Source organism: Octopus sinensis, linkage group LG18, assembly GCF_006345805.1.
Source record: "Octopus sinensis linkage group LG18, ASM634580v1, whole genome shotgun sequence".
NCBI classification, from domain to species: domain Eukaryota; kingdom Metazoa; phylum Mollusca; class Cephalopoda; order Octopoda; family Octopodidae; genus Octopus; species Octopus sinensis.
This window is the reverse complement of record NC_043014.1, coordinates 38,676,436-38,701,435: the sequence shown is the minus strand read 5'-3', so window position 1 is coordinate 38,701,435 and position 25,000 is coordinate 38,676,436. Positions and strand designations below refer to the sequence as shown.

The 25,000-nt window shown below is 38.2% G+C and overlaps 1 protein-coding gene across 5 annotated transcripts in view; it reads left to right on the top strand.

Annotated features, from left to right (window-relative positions):
- Window positions 1-25,000, top strand: part of LOC115221503 (protein phosphatase 1 regulatory subunit 12A) — a 414,153-nt gene that overhangs the window by 243,175 nt on the left and 145,978 nt on the right. The window contains exon 1 of one of the 5 annotated variants that reach the window (XM_029791700.2): window positions 7,766-7,783. The exons of the other annotated variants lie outside the window; for them this stretch is intronic. The gene's annotated coding sequence lies outside the window, so the exon portion shown is untranslated. Of the gene's footprint in view, window positions 1-7,765; window positions 7,784-25,000 lie in introns of those variants that run through there. 5 annotated transcript variants of the gene reach the window in all.

The following is a 25,000-nucleotide window of genomic DNA, read 5'->3' as shown; positions in this document are numbered from 1 at the left end:
AATTACAATATCATCACCTGTAGAATTAGCTCTTCACTCTTCAGCTTACACACGCACACATACATACATCATCAGTGTCATCACGATGCAAGTCATCATCTACCGCCGCCCATCCATCCATCCATCCACCAAAACAAACGCCCAACACTTTCTAATGCTGTAATTGCTTTTCATTCAGTAGACATGCTCTTACTATCATCCATTCAGTCTCGTTCATACTTACAACCTCACAGTCTTTCTCTCCTCTGTAACAGCCTCCAAAACCACCACCACCACTACTAAACTAAGCTTGTGGATTTCTGTAGTGTACCTGTCTAATTATTTGTGGTTTTAAGTTTTTAAGAAAAAGAACGACTGATATACATACATATATATATTATATATATATATATATATATATATATATAAGTATGCATATGCTTATATATAACTAGTTAGATTTTGCATCTTCTCTTCTACCTTAACATCTTCTCAGGTATGTAAGTTGTTATTTTTTAATTATTCTTTTGTATTATTTTTTTTTGTTTTTTTTTTTCATTTTCAACTGCTTGTTACTTGGAGGAAATAAGGATTTAAGTTTCTTGTTAGCTTTTAGTTGTACAATTTTTCATTTTCCTTTCTCTGTCTGTCTATCTCTTTATATATATATATATATATTTGTGTATATATATATTTGTATATGTATGTATTGTGTAGGTATGCATGTATATATGTATGTATTTATGTATGTAATGTGCAAGCCCATATGATGCATATACATACACCTATGTATGTCATAATACCAAAATGTAACTTATAAAAATTTTAACTGTTTATATATAAGTGTGTGTATATATATATTTATATATATGTATATATATACACGCATACGCACATGTATACATATATATGTTTATGTGTATGTGTATATATATAGATAAGTGTGTGTGTATATATATATTTATATATATGTATATATATTTATATATATGTATATATATACACGCATACGCACATATATACATATATATGTTTATGTGTGTGGGTAGACAAACATAATGAAAAATGTATATTTCAACAAAGTTAGAGCTGCAAATCTACATGTACATATATGTATGCATGTATGTATGTTTGCAAGTGTGTGTGTGTGTATATATTATATAAAAACACATGTAACACTAGCCATCTTTATACCTAAGATTACTGACAAGATCTATATGCGTTTTGGAAAATGTGTGGGTGTTTACATGTGTAGGTGTATTTGTATTTGTGTAATATGCATGTATGTATGTATGTATGTGTGTGTATATATGTATATAATAATATATATATATATATATATATATATATATATACATATATATATATATATATATGAATGAATGAATGAATGACAAAGGAGCAGGTGTTTCATAATTAACTTCATTAGTTTACAGGTGTTTCTGCTATAAGACACAGTCCACCAGAGCTGAATTCTTGTGCTAATGAGATAAACTATGTGACTTCTGTTGCTGTGTCATTCATTAATTGATATTATGCTCTGTACTAAGGTGGTAAGCTGGAAGAATCGTTAGCACGCTGGGCAAAATACTTAGCGGTGTTTTTTCTGTCTTTTTCTCTCTTTATGTTCTGAGTTCAAATTCTGCTGATGTTGACTCTACTTTTCATCCTTTAGGGGTTGATGAAATAAGTACTATTTGCACACTTGGGTCGATGTAATTGACTAACCTTCTTCTCCTTTGTGCCTATAGTATAAAAAATATTGTGTTCTAGTGCAGGAGTGGCTGTGTGGTAAGTAGCTTGCTTACCAACCACATGATTCGGGGTTCAGCCCCACTACGTGGCACCTTGGGCAAGTGTCTTCTACTAAAGCCTCGGGTCGACCAAAGCCTTGTGAGTGGATTTGGTAGACGGAAACTGAAAGAAGCCCGTCGTATATGTATATGCATATATATATATTTGTGTGTCTGTGTTTATCCCTCGAACATCACTTCACAACCGATGTTGGTGTGTTTACGTCCCCGTAACCTAGCGGTTCGGCAAAAGAGACCGATTGAATAAATAAGTACTAGGCTTACAAAGAATAAGTCCTGGGGTCGATTTGCTCGACTAAAGGCGGTGCTCCAGCATGGCCGCAGTCAAATGACTGAAACGAGTAAAAGAGTAAAAGTGTATACAAAGGTAGCAAGCTGGTAGAATTGTTGGTATGGTGGACGAAATGCTTAGCAGTATTCTGTTTATCTTTACATTTTGATTTCAAAATTCCTCTAAAGTTGACTTTCACAGCAGGGAAAGTTCACCGCCATCAATTCACCTTCAAGGAAAGTTCACTATCATTAAAACACTCCTATGTTTTTTTTCAATAAAATAGTTTTTAACTATTAATAGTGAGATAGTATGGATATACTTCCTCAGTAAAATTTCCTTTGCAATGAACTTTCCCCATAGTGAATTGATGGTGGTGAGCTTATCTGTAATCATTAAACATGTCTGCTAAGTTTACCGTCATCAATTCACTGCAGAGGAAATTCACTGTCATCAAAACAATCCTCCCCCCCTTTTTTTTTTCGATAAAATAGTTATTAACTATTACTAGTGAGATACTATAGATTTATTTTCTTGGTAAATCTTTCTCACGGGGAACTTTCTTTGTGGGGAATTGATGGCAGTGAACTTACCTGTAATCAACAGCCAGGCACAGTATGGCTGAATGGTTAAGAAGGTTAATCCACAACTACAAGGATCCTAATCCTGAGTTCAATCTCACTGCATGCAGGGCCACTTTTAAGCAAACTGTGCCCCATACACATGCTTGTGCAGAAGATACTATGATGAATATTTAGAATATTGTGGCTAATGGTGGAACATCATGCCCTCAACGCTTTTTGACTGGGAATGACTTACTACACAAAGCATAAAGCATCACTCTTCTGTTTTTGTAGAAGATAGAGCCCCACTGACAGTTCTCTTATTGGTCCCCACACTTCCTAACACTGGTCCTGACTGCATGACATTTTGGGCAAAAGTATTTTTAATAACCTTTGGGTTATCACATATCTTGAGGGTAAAATTGGGTGGTGGAAACTGTGTAGAAATCAGTTAGAGCTGGCAGAAATGTTAGCATGCCGGGCGAAATGCTTAACGGTATTTCGTCTGCTGCTACGTTCTGAGTTCAAATTCCGCCAAAATCGACTTTGCCTTTCATCCTTTCGGGGGTTGATAAATTAAGTACCAGTTACGCACTGGGATCGATGTAATCGACTTAATCCCTTTGTCTGTCCTTGTTTGTCCCCTCTATGTTTAGCCCCTTGTGGGTAATAAAGAAATAAGAAATCTGTTAGATGAACTGTACCAGTAATTCAAAATTGCAACCTAGTCATGCAGTACCATCATGCTAATGGTACCTGAGAATTACATTAGCCCTTTTGATACCAATCCAGTCGAAACCGCCTCTGGCTCTGTAGTACAAATGTCTTGTTTTCAAATGTTCTGAATTAAAATCTTCCACCAAACCTTAGTCACAATTTATGTTCCTAATACTAGCAGAATGACAACTAAGTCATTTTACTAAATTCTTTGTTTTATTAAAAATTAATTGAAAGAAACACCAAACATCTCAACAGAAATACAGTAACAAAAGGGTTAAAGATACATGAGTCTATGGAATACTCAGGTGTTTATATGCTAATTCCACGAGTAAGTAATTGAAGTGATCAAGCAACTGAATCCTCATCACTGAAACAGAAAAATCTGTCTCTCTCTCTATCTATCTACATAGAACCATATGGTTGAGAAGCAATATCTTACCACAGTCACCCCTACACCTGTATGTGTGTGTGTGTATGGGGGGTGTATATGTTATTTATGATTTCACTTAAGATTAGCAATACTAATAACCAGTTGTTAGAACTCTGTATACATATGCCTTAGAGCAGTGCTTTTCAAACTTTTTGCTGGGGCGGAACCCCAAGGAAACATTCCACTGGCTCGAGGAACCCCTGTGCAATAATTTAATAGTCTTATGCACAGATATCTGCACAGGAGAATTAAAAATTACTGCCGATTTTAGCAGTTTTGTAACTTCTCGCGGAACCCCTGGTCTGTACTGGCGGAACCCTAAGGTTCAGCGGAACACTGGTTGAAAACCACTGCCTTAGAGTAAAGTGTTGACTAATTAAAGGATAGAGAACCCTGCACCTAGAAAGTATCTAACAATCAGATGCAACACCCTCCCTCCCTTCTTGGGTTTGTTGACTCACCGGCTATGGGATGATCTCAATAGTGCCAGTGACACAAAAAACACACCCAGTACAAACTGTAAACTGGTTGGTATTAGGAAGGGCACTAGTTGTAAAAACGAAACCAAAGTAGACCCTGGTGCATAGTACAGTCCTTCAAATCATTGGATCCTTGTTAAACCATCCAACTCATGCAAGCATGGAATATAGCCTTTAAATGATGATGATGCTGATGGTGATGATTTGTGTCGGTTCACTGAGAAGTGCTAAATCAAAGAACTCAGTATATAAAGGGTCCTAATTTTCAGCAGTGTGAGTTTAAGGTTTCCACTATTTGAGCTCAAAATCTAAGCCTTTTTCCTTTGGAATTATCTGTTACTTGAATATATTTTTTGAAATATATATATATATATATATCTTTTTTTTTTTTTAAATATATATATATATATATATATATATATATAAATCTAATTCTTCATCATCTTCATTTTAATATCCAGTTTTTGATGCTTACAGATGTTCTATGGCCAGATGACCTTTCTGTTTCCAACCCTTACTTGTTTCCAAAGAAAGTAATATTTCTCCATGGCCAGACACATTTTTGCAGAAGATAAGGGCTGTACAAGCCCTATACAGAGAGGCCGTTAGTAAGGTTAGGATTGGCAACGAATATAGTGAAGAATTCCGAGTAGAAGTAGGGGATCACCAAGGTTCAGCCCTCAGTCTCCTTTTATTCATCATAGTCCTCCAGGCAATAACAGAGGAATTCAAGACGGGTTGCCCTTGGGAGCTCCTCTATGCTGATGACCTGGCCCTCATAGCAGAATCACTACTGGAACAAGAAAAGAAATTTCGGGTGTGGAAGCTAGGTTTAAAATCAAAAGGCCTTAGAGTAAATGTAGCAAAGATCAAAGTTCTAGTAAGTAGAAGACAAACTCATCACACATCCCCTCAGGTAGGTGGCCCTGCTTGATCTGTAGAAAAGGTATAGGTAGAAACTACATAAGATGTACCCAGTGTAAGCTATGGACACATAAGAGGTGCAGCAATATCAAAGGAAAACTAACCGAGAAGTTGCTTGCGTGTGTGGCAGATGCACAGGGGCAATAGACACCATAGATACCCAGAAAACAGATTCCATCATACTCCAGGGGAAGAAACTAGAAGTAGTTGATAGTTTCTGCTACCTAGGTGACCAAGTTAGTAGTGGAGGTGGATGCACAGAGAGTATTACCACTAGAATAGGAATAGCCTGGGCAAAGTTTAGAAAGTTTTACCCCTACTGGTGACAAAAGGTCTCTCACTCAGAGTGAAAGGTAGATTGTATGACCCATGTGTGCGAACTGCCACTCCCAAACAGTTCAAGAAATCTGGGTTAGAGGTAGACCCAGGACGACATGAGATGAGGTGGTCAAGCATGGCCTTTGAACGATGGGCCTCACAGAGGCAATGACGAAAGACCAGGACTCCTGGTGATATGCTGTGACTGTGAAGACCCGACAAATAACGTGAGTTCATGGTAGTTTCCAGCACCAGCTTCACAGCAGTTCCAGCCCATCCAAAGTACCTTGGATTGCAGGATGGCCTGCTGTGCTTACCTTGGATCATAGGGCGACCTGCTGTGCTTGAAGAGACCTATTGAGTCAATTACATCAAAATAAAAATCAAATGGAAATTGTAGTTGTGATACCTGAGCCAGTGGCACCATCCGAATGTGACTGATTCCAGTGCCACCTTGACTGGCTTCTGTGCCAGTGGCATGTAAAAGGCACCAACTGATCGTGGCTGCTGCCAGCCTACCCTGGCACCTGTGCCAATGAGACGTAAAAAGCACCCACTACATTCACAGAGTGGTTGGTGTTAGGAAGGGCAGCTGGCTGTAGAAACATTGCCAGATCAGACTGGAGCCTGGTGCAGCCTCCTGGCTTCCCAGACCTCGGTCAAACCGTCCAACCCATGCTAGCATGGAAAACGGACGTTAAACAGTGATGATGATGATGATACAAAATGAATGACATTTATTTACAACAATCACACGATGTCAAGTCAAGGAGACTCAAACACACATACCCGCACATGTATGACAAGCTTATTTCAGTTTCTGAAAGAAGAGATCAAGAATGACTAGGAAAAACCCCGAAACAAGAAGAGAAATCCAGCCAAACTCCAGTATGTTCTTTGTCTCACATGATAGTCATTAACTATATATATATACACATATATACAGAACATGGGGGTTTAGTTCACAGGTGATCTAAGCGACTAGGTATGCTAAGTAAGTGCTGTAACAGATTACTAGGGCTCCGAGGTTATAGCTGAGATGGTAGTTATGGAGCCATTGTATATTTCCAATATGACGGATATATAATTGTTGAAGAGGACAGCAAACATTAAGGCAAGGCAATCATCTTAAGTCATATACATTGTTATTATTTATAATAATATATATGATTTGAGATGTTTGCTTTGTCTTAAAGTTTGTTGTTCTCTTTAAGAATTATATATATATATATATATATATACAATATAATACAAACTGACTTGGAAATGGATGCATGGCGTTCAATCAAATAGTAATATACATACATACACATCCATACATATACATACATACATATCCATACATATATATATCTATATATATATTATATATATATATCTGTAAAATAGCCAAGATAAAACTCCGAGTTTCGGATGTCGGGGCAGAAACCCACGCCGGCATCTCTTCAGTTATTGGGCCATCAAAAAGAAAACTATGAAAATGCCCCAATAACTGAAGAGATGCTGGCGTGGGTTTCTGCACCGACATCCGAAATTCGGAGTTTTATCTTGGCTACCAAATAATTGTCACATATTATTTTACAGATAAATTTCCTCTATTTACATAATATTGAGGTCTCTTTCTTTCTTTTATCTTACTGGTTATACCAATATATATATATATATTATATATATATATATATATATATATATATATATAGTCAAGGTGCAAGTGTGCTCAAGAAGATATCCTCTCAATTCATATTTTCAGGTTCATTCTATTGCAATGTCAGTTTAGGCAAATGTCTTTTACTTTAGCCCTGGGCTGACTGACCAAAGCTTTATGAGTGGCTTTACTAGGTGGATGTGAAATCATGATGATGTTTTTTGTATATATATATATATATATATATATACATATATATAAAACATCGTCATCATGCTCTGTTATTTCTGTCTTGTGATAAAGTCATCAGACGAAAATATATTCAGTTTCTCTTTTCCTTCCTACCTTTCTTTCTTTCTTCCTTTCTTTCCTTCTTCCTTCCTTCCTTCCTTTCTTTCTTTCCTTCCTTCCTTTCCTTTCCTTCCTTCCTTCCTTCCTTCCTTCCTTCCTTCCTTCCTTCCTTCTTTCCTTCCCTCCTTCCTTCTTTCCTTTCTTCCTTTTTCTTTCTTTCTTTCTTCCTTTCTTCTATTCTTCCTTCCTTCCTTTCTTTCTTTCTTTCTTTCTTTCTTTCTCTCTCTCTTTCTCTCTCTCTCTCTCTCCTCTCTCTCACACACACACACACACACACACACACATCTATATATATGTTAATCTCTTAATTCTATTGATTGTATGTTGGTTGTGTACTTTTATACAGTTTTGCATCACATACACACACTCTCTCTCTCATACACACACACACACTTGCTGTGTTTATTTATCTGTATTTTACAGTTCTTTTTTTTACATTCCAATATAGACAAATCTTCCTCTGTCTCTCTGTTACATTCTTATTTCTTCTCTCATTCTCTCTCCCTATTGTGTCCTCCAATACTCATCTAGCTGTCTGTTCGTCTGTCTGTCCTTCTGTTCATCTCTATGCCTGTTGCTTCCTTCCTCAGCCTCCCTAGGTATCATTGCTTATTTATGTTTTACTTCTCGGTACCATAACCTAAATGGTTATAGAATCTCTCTTTCTATCTTTCTGTCTCAATTTCTATCTGTGTGCCCCTATCTCTCTCTCTCTCTCTCTCTCTCTCTCTCTCTCTCTTTTTCTCTCTCTCTCTCTCATAAAGCAAAACACACTCACACACATACTCAATCACTCAATAAGCTTATTTGTTTTAGAATTGCTTTAAATGTGACACCAGCACCCACAACAATGCTTTTCATGTGGCTCCTTGCTTTTAGGATTTCAATATGTTTATATTGAAGTGGCTGTGTGGTAAGTAGCTTGCTTACCAACCACATGGTTCCGGGTTCAGTCCCACTGCATGGCACCTTGGGCAAGTGTCTTCTACTATAGCCTCGGGCTGACCAAAGCCTTGTGAGTGGATTTGGTAGACGGAAACTGAAAGAAGCCCGTCGTATATATGTATGTTTGTGTGTTTGTGTGTCTGTGTTTGTCTGCCCAACATCGCTTGACAACCGATGCTGGTGTGTTTACGTCCCTGTCACTTAGGAGTTCGGCAAAAAAGACTGATAGAATAAGTACTAGGCTTACAAAGAATAAGTCCTGGGGTCAATTTGCTCTACTGAAGGTGGTGCTCCAGCATGGTCACAGTCAAATGACTGAAACAAGTAAAAGAGAGTAAAAGAGAAAAAGAGAGTATTAGAATTAAATGCCTTGATCCTTGTGTGTGTGTGTGTGTGTGTATGTGTGTGTGTGTGTGTATGTGTGTGTGCGTATATGCTTTATTGATGTGGTATGTGTGTTGTTTAGCCCCTCAGGTTGACTCCGATTAGACAACCCTATGATCAAAGGTGTGCAGCCAATCATGACCATCCTGACTTTTTCTCAGCCAGTTTACCTCAGACTAAATTTTTCAAGGTACCTTTATTCATTGCAGTACAGCATGGTTTGAGGGAGATTCAGTTGCCATTTCCAGTAGATGTTGAACAATGTAGAGGCTTTGTGTGTGAGTGTGTCTGCATGTTGTGTTTGTATGAGTGCCTGCATGTTGTATGTGTGTGTCTAAGCTGTACTTAGTGTCACTGTTGCCATTATCTTGTATCAGTCTATGTCATATAGATAAGCTTTATCTTGAAATACACATGCAAACATACACATACATTCATCTATACAGACATGCACACACAAATATACACATATGCCTACACTTCTATCTGTACACACACATACGCTGACATGCACAGACACCCACACATTCCTACACTTCAATGTACTCACAGAAACACTTACATATATGCACATACTTATATAGTTAAAATTACATGTTCAGTAGCCCTATTGCTTATATATATATATATATACTCTCTTTTACTTGTTTCAGTCATTTGACTGTGGCCATGCTGGAGCACCGCCTTTAATCGAGCAACTCAACCCCGGGACTTATTTTTTTGCAAGCCCAGTACTTATTCTATCGGTCTCTTTTGCTGAACCGCTAAGTTACGGGGACATAAACACACTAGCATAGGTTGTCAAGCAATGCTAGGGGGACAAACACAGGCACACACGCATATATATATATATATATAATATATATATATATATATATATACATATATATATATATATATATACATATATATATATATATATATATACACATATATACGAGGAGCTTCTTTCAGTTTCCGTCTACCAAATCCACTCAGAAGGCTTTGGTCGGCCTGAGGCTATAGTAGAAGACACTTGCCCAAGGTGCCACGCAGTGGGACTGAACCCGGAACCATGTGGTTGGTAAGCAAGCTACTTACCACACAGCCACTCCTGTGCCTATATATATATATATATTTATGCACATACTTATATTACCTTTTATTTCTGTTACCTGTTTCAGCTAGTGGTCTGTGCACATACTGGGGCACTTCTTTGAAGGGCTTTAGTCGAACAAATTAACCCCAGTACTAACTGTTTTAAACACTGGTATTTATTAAATTGTTCTTTTTTGTTGAACTGCTAAGTTATAGGGTTGTCAAGCTAGAGGACAAACACAAAGGCACTCACACTCACTCAATAAGCTTCTTTCAGTTTCTATCTACCAAAACCACTTGCAAGGCTTTGGTTGGCCTGGGGTGATAGTAGAAAACACTTGTTCAAGGTACCCCAGAGTGGGACTGAACCCTGAACCATATTTTTAGGGAAGCAAACTTCTTACTTCTTTACTGCCCACAAGGGGCTATACACAGAGGGGACAAACAAAGACAGACAAACGGGTTAAGTCGATTATATCAACCCCAGAGCGTAACTGGTACTTATTTAATCGACCCTGAAAGGATGAAAGGTAAAGTCGACCTCGGCGGAATTTGAACTCAGAACGTAGCGGCAGACAAAATTCTACTAAGTATTTCGCCCGGCGTGCTAATGTTTCTGCCAGCTCGCCGCTTTGTGTGTTAAGCAAACTTCTCACCCACACAACCATACCTGTACCAAGTGCCATATCTAACATTACATTACCTGTAATAGAAAAATGTAGAAAACAACATTTGAAATAACACAAACCGCTCAGACTGTGACACATCTTCTACCAGTAGAATATAATGTGGATCTTTTCCAGCACACCTCACTTGCAATATAAATTCTACTTGTAAACTCCCAGTTAATAAGCTGGTATTAATTACCAAAAAAACAAAAAAAAACATGTGGCTGAGTGGTAAGAAGCTTGCTTCCTAACCACATAGTTTTGGGTTCAGTCCCACTGTATGGCACCTTGTCTTCTACTATAGCCTCGAGCTGATCAAAGCCTTGTGAATGCATTTGGTAGATGGAAACTGAAAGAAACCCATTGTGTGTGTATAACTATGTGTGTGTGTGTGTGTGTGCATGCGTGCGTGTGTATTTGTCCCACGACCATTGCTTGACAACTAATGCTGGTATGTTTATGTCCTTGTGACATAGCAGTTCAATAGAATAGACCAAGAGACCAATAGAATAAGTACTAGGCTTACAAAGAATATATTTCTTTACTGCCCACAAGTGGCTAAACATAGAGGGGACAAACAAGGACAGACAAAGGGATTAAGTCGATTACATCGACCCCGAAAGGATGAAAGGCAAAGTTGACCTTGGCGGAATTTGAACTCAGAATGCCGCTAAACATTTTGCCTGGTGTTCTAACGTTTCTGCCAGCTCGCTTACAAAGAATAGATCATGGAGTCAATTTCTTCAACTAAAACCCTTTAATGTGGTGCTCCAGCATGTCCACATATGATTGAAACAAGTGAAAGAATAAAAGAGATGAAAAGAATGCTGGAACTTTCTGTCTATCTTCCTCTCTCTCTAATTACTTTCCAAGAAGTTGCATTCAGTGTACCGGTTTTTTTTCCTTCACTGTGGGTTATCAGATACATTAACAGCTTCTAAGAAAGAAATAAAGGTTCTAAATGTTTATTTCTGCTGGTTTTTGTATTGCTGTCTTGGAACTACTATTGGACATATTTCTTTTTTCAGTTCTTTATACACAAGCATCTTTGGCAGTCGATATACTGAAATTCTTTGAACTTGGCCAACTCATTGTGGCCGTAATCTTAACATCTCAGTTCCAATGATGTTGTGTCTGATCTGATCAAGAATTTCCTTGTTCGTAACATCACGTTGCCACTGTATACTGTATACATAAGATATTTGCAGCTTTGTCTGTTGGAAGTGTTCCAACCATTTTTATGTCATTTTGCTAAGTATTTCAATTTCACATCCATACAAGAGAATTGTGAGAACAACCACTTTGTAAAGTATCGGTTTAGTTCATGTCTTGATTCTGTTGCAAGAAATTACTTTTTTCCAGTTTCTCAAAGTTTTTACATGCAAGAGGTGGGTCCATAATTTGAAATTTCAACACTTTGGTCAAGTGTCTTCTACTATGGCCTTGGACTAACCAAAGTCTTGTGAGTGGATTTGGTAGATAGATACTGAAAGAAGCCCATCATGTATATATATATATATATACACATGATGGGCTTCTGACCGCATGTGTATCGTTGGCGATTTTTTCCCCCCCGTCTTCCCTTCCTTGGATCTTTCCTTTCCCTATGTTTCTGACGAAGAGCTTCGCTCGAAACGTTAAATCCTCTTTCTTTCTTTCCTTTTTATGAGCGTCCAATAACACTATACTTGTTCCACGTCCTCACGTTGTTGTGTTTTCTCTTTGTGTTTTCATGTTTGGATTAACTATATATATATATATATGTGTATATATATGTGTGTATATATATGTGTGTATATATATATATATATATATATATATATATAGTGATAGAAATGGTAAGACAAAAGAATGAAGGAGACCTTGATATTATGTAAATAGAGGAACTTATCTGTAAATTTAATATGTGACAATTTTTCGGTAGCCATGATAAAACTCTGAGTTTCAGATGTCAGGGCGGAAACCCATGCCGTGTGTGTGCAAACGTGCATGCGGGTATGTATATATATTTTTTGGCGAATGTGTGGGTGAGCATGTGTGTGTTTCAAGCGAGGGTGGATGAGTATATACATATAGATGCATGTATGTGGGTGTGCAGATGCGCATGTGTATGTATGGGCACGCGAGCTTATGTGATTACTATGAACATTTTTACTCCCTTGATTCCCTCCCATTATTTAGCGGTCATTCAAAAAGCTCTTTTGTCTTAATAACGGTCAATCACACAGTAATTTCCCTTTGTTTAATGGTCATTTTCATAGCATTTTTTCGATGGACTGATAACTGAAGAGATGCCAGCGTGGTTTCCGCCCCAACATCTGAAACTTGGTGTTTTATCATGGCTACTGAATAATTGTCACATATTATATTTACAGATATATATATATTGTGGGTGCTTTTCACCTGTCACTGGTATGGGAGCCAGTCAGGCGGCAATGGTCACATTCGGATGGTGCTTTTATGTGTTACCAGCACAGGAGCCAGGCGTGGCTGGCATTGACCACATTCAAATGGTGCTTTTTATGTGCCACCAACATGAGAAGTCACTCAGGCGGAACTGGCAATGACCCATGCATGAATGGTGCTTATTGCGTGTCACCAGCACAAGAACCAGTCAGGCGACACTAGCATCAGCCATGTCTATGTATGTGTGTCTTTGTACCCCTATCACCGCTTGACTACCTGTGTTGCTGTGTTTACATCCCTGTAACTTAACGGTTCATCAGACGTGACTGGAGCTGGCAGAACTGTTAGCACGCTGGGCGAAATGCGTAGCCGTATCTCATCTGCTGTTACGTTCTGAGTTCAAATTCCGCCGAGGTTGACTTTGCCTTTCATCCTTTCGAGGTTGATAAATTAAGTACCAGTTACACACTGGGTCGATGTAATCGACTTAATCCGTTTGTCTGTCTTTGTTTGTCCCCTCTGTATTTAGCCCCTTGTGGATAATGAAGAAACAGAATAAGTACTAGGCGTCAAAATAAGTTCTGGGGTAGATTTGTTTGATAGAAACCCTCCAAGGGGGTGCTCTAGTATGGCTGTGGTCAAATGACTGAAACAAGTAGAAGAAGAAAAGAATATAACATTCACAACAGGTGAAGCTGCATGTCAGTACCACAATCCGGCTTTAAATAAGATGGGTTGCGGAATGTGGTGTCAACAACTTTAACAAACTAACAAACAAACAGAAACAAATTAATAAACAAAATTTAAAAGATAACAAAGAAGAAAAAAATATTAATCCAAACGTCACGAGTTCAATCTGATACTGTTACTCTATTAATAGATAGCTGTCACTTGGCACCTTGCTCTTCTATCACTCACCTCCTGAAACTTCCTGGAGAGTTAATCTATCTATATAGCTATCTATCAAGTTTTAAGTGAAACATCGCCGCCACTACCACCTCCACCCCCTCTTCTTCCTCATCATCCTTCCTCCTCCCTCCTCCTTCTCCCTTCCTACTCCTCCTCTCTCCTTCCTCATCCTCCTCTCTCCTTTCTCATCCTCCTCCTCTCCCTGTTCCTCCTCTCTCCTTCCTCTTCTTCTCTCCTTCCTCCTCTCCCTTATCCTCCTACCTTCTCCTTCCCTTTCTATGCCATCCTCCCCCCCCTTCTCAGTATATATCTTTCCCTATATCTTTAAAAAAATATTTTTTTTTATTTTGTTTTACATCAGATAAGTTCTTTTGGTAATGGGAAATCTGTCAAATTGACACAAATCTGTGACTGATTAGAGAACGACATGAATGCAAATGCATTTGTTTCTGATTTTGTAACAGCCATTGTCTCACAACTGCAACGTTTAAGCTATTGGTTGTTAAAACCCCGAGTCAGCCCTGGTCTAACAAATCTATAATGAAAGGCATTCCAGCTATGACCATCCCCAGCTTCAGTTGTCTGATGGGGACTTCCATTCTTTTGTTTCACAACTGCAGCATTTAAGTTATTGGTTGTTAAAACCCCAAGTCAGCCCTGGTCAAATCAGTGAAGTTGTTCTTTTTTTTCTTCTAATATACCTAACTGTACCAAGGATCTCACACAGGGCCTTAGAATCAACCTAGCAAAAACCAAAGTCTTAATAAGTAGGAAGGCAGAAAAACCACAAATCCCGTCAAGTAGCTGATCCTGCTTGATCTGTAGAAAAGGCATAGGTAGAAACCCCATAAGATGTACCCAGTGTAAGCTATGGACACATAAGAGGTGCAGCAATATCAAAGCAAGGCTAACTGGGAAGATAGTTTTTGCATGTGGCAAATGCTCAGGAGCAATAAACACTGAAAATGTGCAGAAAGCAGCTACCGTCACATTTCAGGAGAAAAAAACTACAAGCAGTTGATAGCTTCCATTACCTAGGTGACCAAGTCTGAAAGTGTAGCTGCTTGAATAAGAATAGCCTGGGCAGAGTTCAGAGAGCTCCTACCTCTGCTGGTGACAAAGGGCCTCTCGCTCAGTGTAAAAGGTAGACTGCATGATGCATGTGTGCAAACAGCCATGCTACATGGAAGTGAAACTTGGGTCGTTACTGCTGAGGACATGCATAAGCTTGCAAGGAATGAAGCCAGTATGCTCTGCTGGATATGTAATGTCAATGGGCATACATGACAGAATGTAAGTGCTCTGAGAGAAAAGTTGGACTTAAGAAGCATCAGATGTGGTGTGCAAGAGAGATGACTGCACTGGTATGGTCATGTGTTGCAAATGGATGGGGACAGCTTTGTATAAAAGTGTCATACTCTAGCAGTAGAGGGAACCTGTGGAAGAGGTAGACCCAGGAAGACCTGAGATGAGGTGGTGAAGCACAACCTTCAAACATTGGGCCTCACCAAGGCAATGACATATCTTTGGAGATATGCTGTGCTTGAGAAGATCTGGCAAGCCAAGTGAGTCCGTAACCGTGGCCTATGACAGTGCAGCATAACCAGCCCATTTAAGAGTACTCTTCAGTCATTGGGCAATAAACTGTGCTTGTGAAGACCTGTTGAGGCAAGTGAAATTGTTGCTGTGGCCGATGACAGTACTGCCTGATTGACACCTGTGCCAGTGGCACGTTAAAAGCACCATTCGAGCATGGTTGATGCCAGTGCTGCTTGACTGGCTCTGATGCTGGTGGCATGTAAAAAGCACCATTTGAATGAGGTTGATGCCAGTACCACCTGACTAGCCCTTGTGTTGATGGCATGTAAAAAACACCCACTACACTCTCGGAGTGGTTGGCATTAGGAAGGGCATCCAGCTGTAGAAACTTTGCCAGATTGGATTGGCACCTGGTACAGCCTTCTGGCTTGCCAGCCCCCAGTCAAACCGTCCAACCCATGCCAGCATGGAAAGTAGACGTTAAATGATGATATATATCTATATACATGTTTGTGTTTATCCTCCTTACCTCTAACGACTGGTGTTGGTTTTGTTTATGGACCCATAACTTAATGACCAATAAATTGAAGCTTTCTGATTTTTTTTTTCTTTCACTTATTTGCTATTCTATTTCTTTTCATGAATCAGCAAAACCAGCCCTTGGTACCAGAAAAATCAGCAGGCTTTTTCACCATTGTATTTACTTTAGCTTCAGAAATTATTTGTTCAGTCATGTTAATATTAAACCTTTATTTCTTTGAGTGAGACACTTCCTCCTCCTCCCCGTCCTCCTCCTTGTCCCCCTCCTCCTCCTTGTCCCCTTCCTCCTCGTCCTCCCCTTCCTCCTCCTCCTCTTGCTCGTCTTTGTCCTCTTCCCCTTCCTCCACCTCGTCCTTGTCCTCTTCCCCTTCCTCCACCTCGTCCTTGTCCTCTTCCCTTCCCTTCTCCTTGTCCCCCTCCTCCTCCTCTCCCCCCTCCTCTTCCTTCTCCTTGTTCTCCTCCTCCTCCTCCTCCCTCTTGTATTTACTTTAGCTTCGGAAATTATTTGTTTTGTCATATTAACATTAAACCTTATTTATAATCTCCCAAGCCATCATATCCTCTGCCAGTTCCAAGTTCCACCCATCTAGCCTCTCTTTTATATGCAAACGATGTGCTTTGATTTTCACTGTTTGCTGAAATTTTACCTCTTGCCTTTGCCATTCATGTAATAGTTTTCTCAGTTGGATGTTGGCCAAAATGCCTTGCAGTAGCTCTGTTGCCATTTCCTTGGCAAATTGCGTATGCATGTCTTCTCTGTGACTCCATTGTGTTTGTAGTAATGGTGATCTAAAAATTCTAAAACCATCAATAGAATGTGCTTATGAATTAAAACAAATATTGTACTGTAAGTTAAAACAGTTTTATTAACGAGTTCTGTTTTACTTCTATTCAACCAAAAATAGATTGTTTGTTTCTAGTAATTTAATATTTCGCGGTAAGTTAAAGTATTATGAAAGTGTCTAACCTCAACAGTTGCTGGCTTTAAGCTAATGAAGTGTAGTGAGATTGGTATATTCTTTTACTCTTTTACTTGTTTCAGTCATTTGACTGTGGCCATGCTGGAGCACCACCTTTAGTCGAGCAAATTGACCCCAGGACTTATTCTTTGTAAGCCTAGTACTTATTCTATCGGTCTCTTTTGCCAAACTGCTAAGATACGGGGGACGTAAACACACCAGCATCGGTTGTCAAGCGATGTTGGGGTGACAAACACATAAGCATATATATATACATATATACAATGGGCTTCTTTTGGTTTCTGTCTACCAAATCCACTCACAAGGCTTTGGTTGGCCCGAGGCTATAGTAGGAGACACTTGCCCAAGGTGCTATGCAGTGGGACTGAACCCGGAACCATGTGGTTGGTAAGCAAGCTACTTACCACACAGCCACTCCTGCACCAATTGTTAGTTTGCTTACATTTATAGTCAAACATTGTCACTCAGAGGTGTATCCTGGTTCTAAAGTTATGGGAATGAGCGCAAAAAAGCAAAAAAAGGCGCTGTGACACATATCTCCCTTTTACTTGTTTCAGTCATTTAATCGAGCAACTCGACCCTGGGACTTATTCTTTGTAAGCCCAGTACTTATTCTATCGATCTATTTTGCCGAACCGCTAAGTGACAGGGACATAAACACACCACCGTCGGTTGTCAAGCAATGCTAGGGGGACAAACACAGACACACAAACATACACGCACACATATATACGACGGGCTTCTTTCAGTTTCCATCTACCAAATCCACTCACAAGGCTTTGGTCGGCCTGAGGCTATAGAAGACTCTTGACCAAGGTGCCACACAGTGGGACCGAACCCGGAACCATGTGGTTGGTAAACAAGCTACTTACCACACAGCCACTCCTGCGCCTATATGAAACAATTTTTTACTCACTTCTCTTAAGTGATATATTTCATCAGTTATGATATACGTTATTGTGTTCTACATTCATTAATTTCATGTTTCAGTAACAATGTCATTATGTATGATGGAGGCACAATGGCCCAGTGGTTAGGGCAGCGGACTCGCGGTCATAGGATCGCAGTTTCGATTCCCAGACCAGGCGTTGTGAGTGTTTATTGAGCGAAAACACCTAACGCTCCACGAGGCTCCGGCAGGGGATGGTGGTGATCCCTGCTGTACTCTTTCACCACAACTTTCTCTCACTCTTACTTCCTGTTTCTGTTGTACCTGTATTTCAAAGGGCCGGCCTTGTCACTCCCTTGTGTCACGCTGAATATCCCCGAGAGCTACGTTAAGGGTACACGTGTCTGTGGAGTGCTCAGCCACTTACACGTTAATTTCACGAGCAGGCTGTTCCGTTGATTCGGATCAACCAGAACCCTCGTCATCGTAACCGACGGAGTGCTTCCATCCATTATGTATGAAACTTACAACTTCTGATGTAGGTGTGACGAAGATGAAACTCTACAGGATTGTCCAGTGTCAAAAGTTCATGATGTCAGGTTTTATTTTGGTTCTTGAGATGTCAGTGGCCGTCAGCATGTCACAGGAGGTTGAGTTGACAGTTCAAAAATGCAGGAGATTGATCAACTAAAGTAATGACTCCAGATAGCTCTTCCTATGCCGTCCAATTAGCAGAACAAAAAAAAAATAATAATAATAAAAATAGATTTGACTTTTATTGCACAAGTTAACTAAAGAGTTAAAAAAAAATAAATTGTCGAAAGGTTACCAATTTTGAAAAATGTGCTCACAGGGGCAATTTCTCCCTTATTAGCTATGCCACTCCTGATTGATGTTATTTCATATGAAATAACTGTTATTCTTATTCATTGTTACCTTAGAAAATACTAATAACTCTGAGAAGCAATTTTGTGTGATAGATGACTGCAATCCATTAGCTCATTTTATAGGGTACTAGCAGTATTCCCTGGTGTTGCTCAGGTTTGTTTCAACTCTTTAGAATTGGAATTTTTGAAAAGTAAAACTTTTGCTTTATGTAGCTTGTTATTCTCTTTAAGGGAACGTTTTTCTGGTTGAAATACACCGAAAAATGGTGACACAGCAGTCAAAAAATCGTAAAAAATAGGGATTTTCATAGAAAAAAAAAAGCACCTTTTTGATGTAAATAATTTTTGGTCTTAACATGGTCTGATTTGAATTTTATCTTCTATGGAATGAAGAACAAGCCTTCTTGTATCATACTCTCAATTTTGGTCAACTTGCGCCGCAGGGTCTCGGAGGAGATAGTGTTAGTTGAAGGCTACCAAACCTGCCACGCACAGACAACTTCAGCTTTATATATAGAGATTGCAATGCCAGAACCCTGACATTGTGTTTATAATATTTTCTGGAGAGAGTCTGTTTTGGCTTGGTATCTACAGCTGGATGTCCTCCTTAACACCAGCTACTTTACAGAGTATATTGGGTGCATTTTTAACTGGCACCAGCACCTATGCTTTTTATGTGGCACCATAATTTTAGGATCTCAATTCAGCTGTGATGGGTAGGTCTTCTTGAGTACAGCAATGTTCCACATATCTCAAATCCTCTGTCATCTCCTTCAAGGGCCGATGTTCATTTAAAAACATAATATCACACATAGTTACCAACTGAGTCAAAGGTACATGCTTAATGCAAGATCCTTAACACTTTCCCATATGACAAATCCTGCAACATAGCAGCTAAATTTTGTGAGATAGAAGTCACCTATAGAACCCAGACCAGTAGAAATGCATAAACGTTACATTGGCATGACAGGAAGATCTCGCGATTGTCAGTGTCATGTATATGTCTGTAGTGCATTGATGATACTTAAACAAAAGTCTTCTCGATTGAGCACAAGTTCTCCAGCTGCCTTGCCTCTCTTGTCCAACCAGCTTGTGGAATTGTCCATTCATTGCATTCTTTACTTGCCTCTTGAACTACTACTGCCCTCTGGTCTTCCTTTCCTTCGAATATGGCCATAATAAACAAGCTCTTGTGTTTTTACACAATGTTCAGGAGTTGTCATCGTCTCTCACCTACTTGTAACATCCATTCATTTTGTCTAATGGTCTTTGTAAGTGACTGAAAACATTCTCCTATACGTCCACACTCATACTCTTTTACTTGTTTCAGTCATTTGACTGCGGCCATGTATATTTGGTTGTATTTTTTTTTTAAAGACAGATAAAACCAAAAAATGGCTCTGTAGTACAAATTTCTTGTTTTCAAAAGTTTTGAATTAAAATCTTCCACCAAACCTTAGTCACAATTTATGTTCCTAACACTAGCTTAATGATAACTAAGTTATTTTACTAAATTCTTTGTTATATTTAGAATTAATTGAAAGAAACACAGAGCATCTCAACAGAAATATGGCAACAAGAGAGTTAAAAACACCTGAGCTAGTCTAACAAAGACTTGATGAACCAGTTAGGCAGTTTCTATGTGGATGGTTGGCCTGCTAGATATAGCAGCCAAATCTTAAAAATCATGCCTACCTTAAAAATAGGTCTCATTAGATGATAAGATCCTGGTAAAATGTTCAAACAAAAAATAGATGTCAATTTGACCAGTGCTGAATTACAACTAATCAACAGCAATTCATGAAAATCTGAAGAAATAATTATTTCTATTGTGGCACAAGGGCCGAAATTTTCTGGTAGGGGGCCGGTCAGTTGCATCAGTTGCAGTGCTCTAGTTGTACTTATTTTATCAACTCCCAGAAGATGAAAGATAAATTTGACCATGGCAGAATTTGAAAGCAGAATGTAAATATGGACAAAATGCTGCTAAGCATTTTGTCTGCTGTGCTAACTATTCTGCCAGCTCAGTGCCTTAATCTGAAGAAATAATGGAGAAGGCTATATATGGTCACTAAGCCTGCTAGAAATAGCAGCAAAAGTTACCTCAAATTATACTTTATCTTCTATTTCATAATCCCCTCCTCCGTAAAAATAAAACTGAAGATCACATTGGATGCTGCTCTCTTGAAATTGTGAGGCATGAAAAAGAATGGATGGTCTTGGTTGGAATGCCTTTGATTTTAGGTTTGCTTCATCTGAGCTGACTTAGGGCTATTCAACAACCACCACCAGGCAACCCAGTAAGAGAAGCTCTAAGTGGTTATCCGACATGCTAGAAATAGCTGCCAAATCTCTTTTAAATCTTGGTTGATCTGATTAAAAATGAATACACTAGGTAATGTAGTCCAAGATATAATCATTTTGATCTGCTCAATCACAGCTCATTAGTTTTAAGGTACTCTATTTGTCTATAGAATTAAGTTGGATCTCCTGACTTCTTCTTCTCCCTCTTCTTCTCCCTCTTCTTCTTCTTCTTCTACTTCTTCTTCTTCTTCTCCCTCTTCTTCTCCCTCTTCTTCTCCCTCTTCTTCTTCTTCTTCTTCTTCTTCTTCTTCTTCTTCTTCTTCTTCTTCTTCTCAGCAGTATGGTAAGGAGCTTGCTTCCCAACTACATGGTTGAGGGTCCGGTCCCACTGCGTGGCACATTGGGCAAGTGTCTTCTACCATAGTCTTGGGCTGATCAAAACCCTATGAGTGGCTTTGGTAGATGGAAACTGAAAGAACCCATCATATGTGTGTATGTGTGTGTGTTTTTTTGTCTTGCCACCCAAACCACTTAACAACCAATGCTGGTCTGTTTATGTCCCTGTAACTTAGCAGTTTGGTAAAAGAGACCAATAGAATAAGTACCAGGCTTAAAAAAAAAAATTAGCACTGGGGTCGATTCATTGAACTAAAAATACTTCAAGGTGGTGCCCCAGCATGGCCGCAGTCTAATGACTGAAACAAAAGATGCAAGAATTCTTCTTTTTCCTCTTCTTCTTCTCGGTTTTTGTTTTCTTCCTCTTCTCATTTTTTTGCCTTCCTTTTCAATCATTTTTCTTCTTCTTCAGTCGTTTTTCTTCTTTGTTGCCTCCATCCACAAACTAGTTGGAATGTAGCTTGTCTTGTTTATTGAAAAATCCCAATGTCTTTCTCCATTTTTCCATCCACAATGGTAAGATGGTAACATAAAAGTGCCTGCTATAACCAAAGACAGAATATGAACTTCTGACCTCTTATTTAGTTTAGGATTAGGTTGGTCAGGCTGCAACTTCTCCTGATCTTCATTTTTCAGACAAAATATAAGAAAAATAATGAAAGGAAAAGCAAGAAAAGAGAGAAAAGAAACGGCAGATGATGAACACTCAAGAAAGGTCGGCTTGTAAAAATCAGACACCAATACACCAGAAGTTACAACAATGGAGAACTGTTTGCTGTAGAATTATTATACATGGAGATAAGAAGAAATAATTGATTTATTTTATTTAGTTTTTGGTTGCTCTCTCTTTCTCTTTTGTCCGGAGAAATACAGATTTGATTGGTTTTGGCATAATTATTGCTAAGAGCTTTCTTCAGATCTTTAGATTTGTAGCCAAATACATACGTATAAATATACAATATACATGATATATGTGTGTAAATATATGTATTTATATGTATATATATGTGTGTATATGTATAAATATATGTATATATATATATATATATATATATATATATATATATATATATGTATATATGTATATATGTATAAATATATGTATGTATATATATTTAGATATATATCTATGTATTTATGTATATTTATGCATGTATTTAAATATATGTATATATGTATATATATATGTGTGTATAAATATGTATGTGTATGTGTATATATGTACAAATATATGTGTGTGTATATATATATGTATGTATGTACAAATGTTTTATATATGTATATACATGTATGTAAGAATAAATATGTGTATGTATATATATGTATATATATATATATATATATGCACAAATATGTATATATATACATGTGTATATATATATATGTACAAATATGTGTATATATATACATTTGTGTGTACATATATATATATGTGTATGTATATATGTGTATATATATATATGTGTATGTATATATATATATATATGTACAAGTGTGTATGTGTATATATAAGTATGTATATGTGCACATGTATGTGAGTATATAAGTATGTATATGTGCACATGTATGTGAGTATATATGTATGTATGTGCACATATATATGTGTAGTTATCTTGTGGAGATCTGAGTACAGTAGATTCTTTTCAGATAAACAAGCAAAATATTTCTGTAGAATTTAGTTTTCTTCATGTAACATGTGTGTATGTTGTGTGTGTACGTGAGTGTGCGTGCATACGCAGGTGTGTGCGTGAGTGCGCGAGTGCATGCATGAGTGTGTGTGTTTTATGATTATAGCATCATGTGTTGAGAGCTCTTCCATCATTGCTTGTTCTTCTACTTCTTACTGTGAACCTTATGCTGAAAGTGTTTTATTGTATTCCTGAAAGGTATGTGTTTTTCTGCAAATAAATCTGTCTGTGTGTCTGTGCTTCTGCAAAGTGCATGTGTGCTTACATGTTCGCATGTGTATTTATGACTGTATTTATATTTGTATATAGGCATGTATGTTTATGCTTATATATATATGCGTGTATGTGTCTATATATGTTTGTGTGTGTGTGTGTATGTATGTGTATGCATATATATGTATATATATATACATATATATGTATATATGTGTGTGTGTATGTGTATACATATATATGTGTATGTGTGTGTGTGTATGTATGTGTATGCATATACATATGTGTGTGTGTATGCATATATATGTGTGTGTATGTGTATGCATATATATGTATATGTGTGTGTATGTATCTGTATGCATATAGATGTATATATATGTGTGTGTGTATCTGAATGCATATATATGTATATATATGTATTGTGTATATCTGTACATGTATGTATATGCCTATATATGTATATATGTGTGTGTGTATATGTATATATGAATGTATATAAATATGTATGTATATAAATGTATATATATGTATGTAGGTAGGTAGGTAGGTTTTTCTTTGAGATTTACACATGTTGTTCTTCACAAACTTCATAATGGTCATTAATACAGAGACAATACTTCTGTGTTTTAAGTCAAGATAGCCGCCAGGAATTTGTGAATATGTGAGTTAGTTAATATGCACATCTATGAACGTGTAAGTGTGGATATACTTGCATTCCTCTAATGAGTGCACTTACCTCTTTGCTACTTGACCATGTGTGTGACTAAATTTTGTGTCTGAGTGTATGTCATATGCACATACCTGATAACACACACATATATATATATATAAGAGAACAAAGTGTACGTATGCCGCTATAATATATATATATATATATATATATATTTATTTATTTATTATATATTTATATATAAGGTGAGTTGGCAGAATCATTAGCATACTGGGCAAACACTTTGCAGTATTTTGTCCATCCTTTGAGTGCTGTAATTGACATAGCTACTTCTTAGCAAGAGTATAAAAACTGCATCCCTCTGCCAAGCCGTGTTGAGTCTCTGTGGAAGAGTAGTAAGCTCATCAAACCAGTTTGATTGCAAGCTCAAATCCATGACTTGCACATTAGACTGGTTGGTGGAGAGAACACGCTGAAACCTTCATCTTGCAGTGGGCTGAACATGGGAAACCTGCACATGCATGCACACATGTGGGCGTGGTTGACTTTCATATGGTTTCCATCTACCAAATTTGATCGTAAGGCATTGACTGACTTGAGATTATAGTAGAAGACACTTGCTCGATGTGCCACTCAGTAGGACTGAACCCAAAACTACATCATCATCATCATCATTTAATGTCCGTTTTCCATGCTAGCATGGGTTAGATGGTTTGACTGGGGTCTGGTAAGCCATGGAGGCTGCACCAGGCTCCAGCCTGATTTGGCAGTGTTTCTACAGCTGGATGCCCTTCCTAATGCCAACCACTCCGTGAGTGTAGTGGGTGTTTTTTACGTGCCACCGGCACAGGAGCCAGCACAGGCTGGCAAACGGCCACAATCAGTTGGTGCTTTTACATGTCACCAAGACGAACGCCAGTCAGGCAACGCTAGTAACCGCCACGATCGGTTGGTGCTTTTACGTGTCACCAAGACGGACGCCAGTCAGGCAACGCTAGTAACCGCCACGAT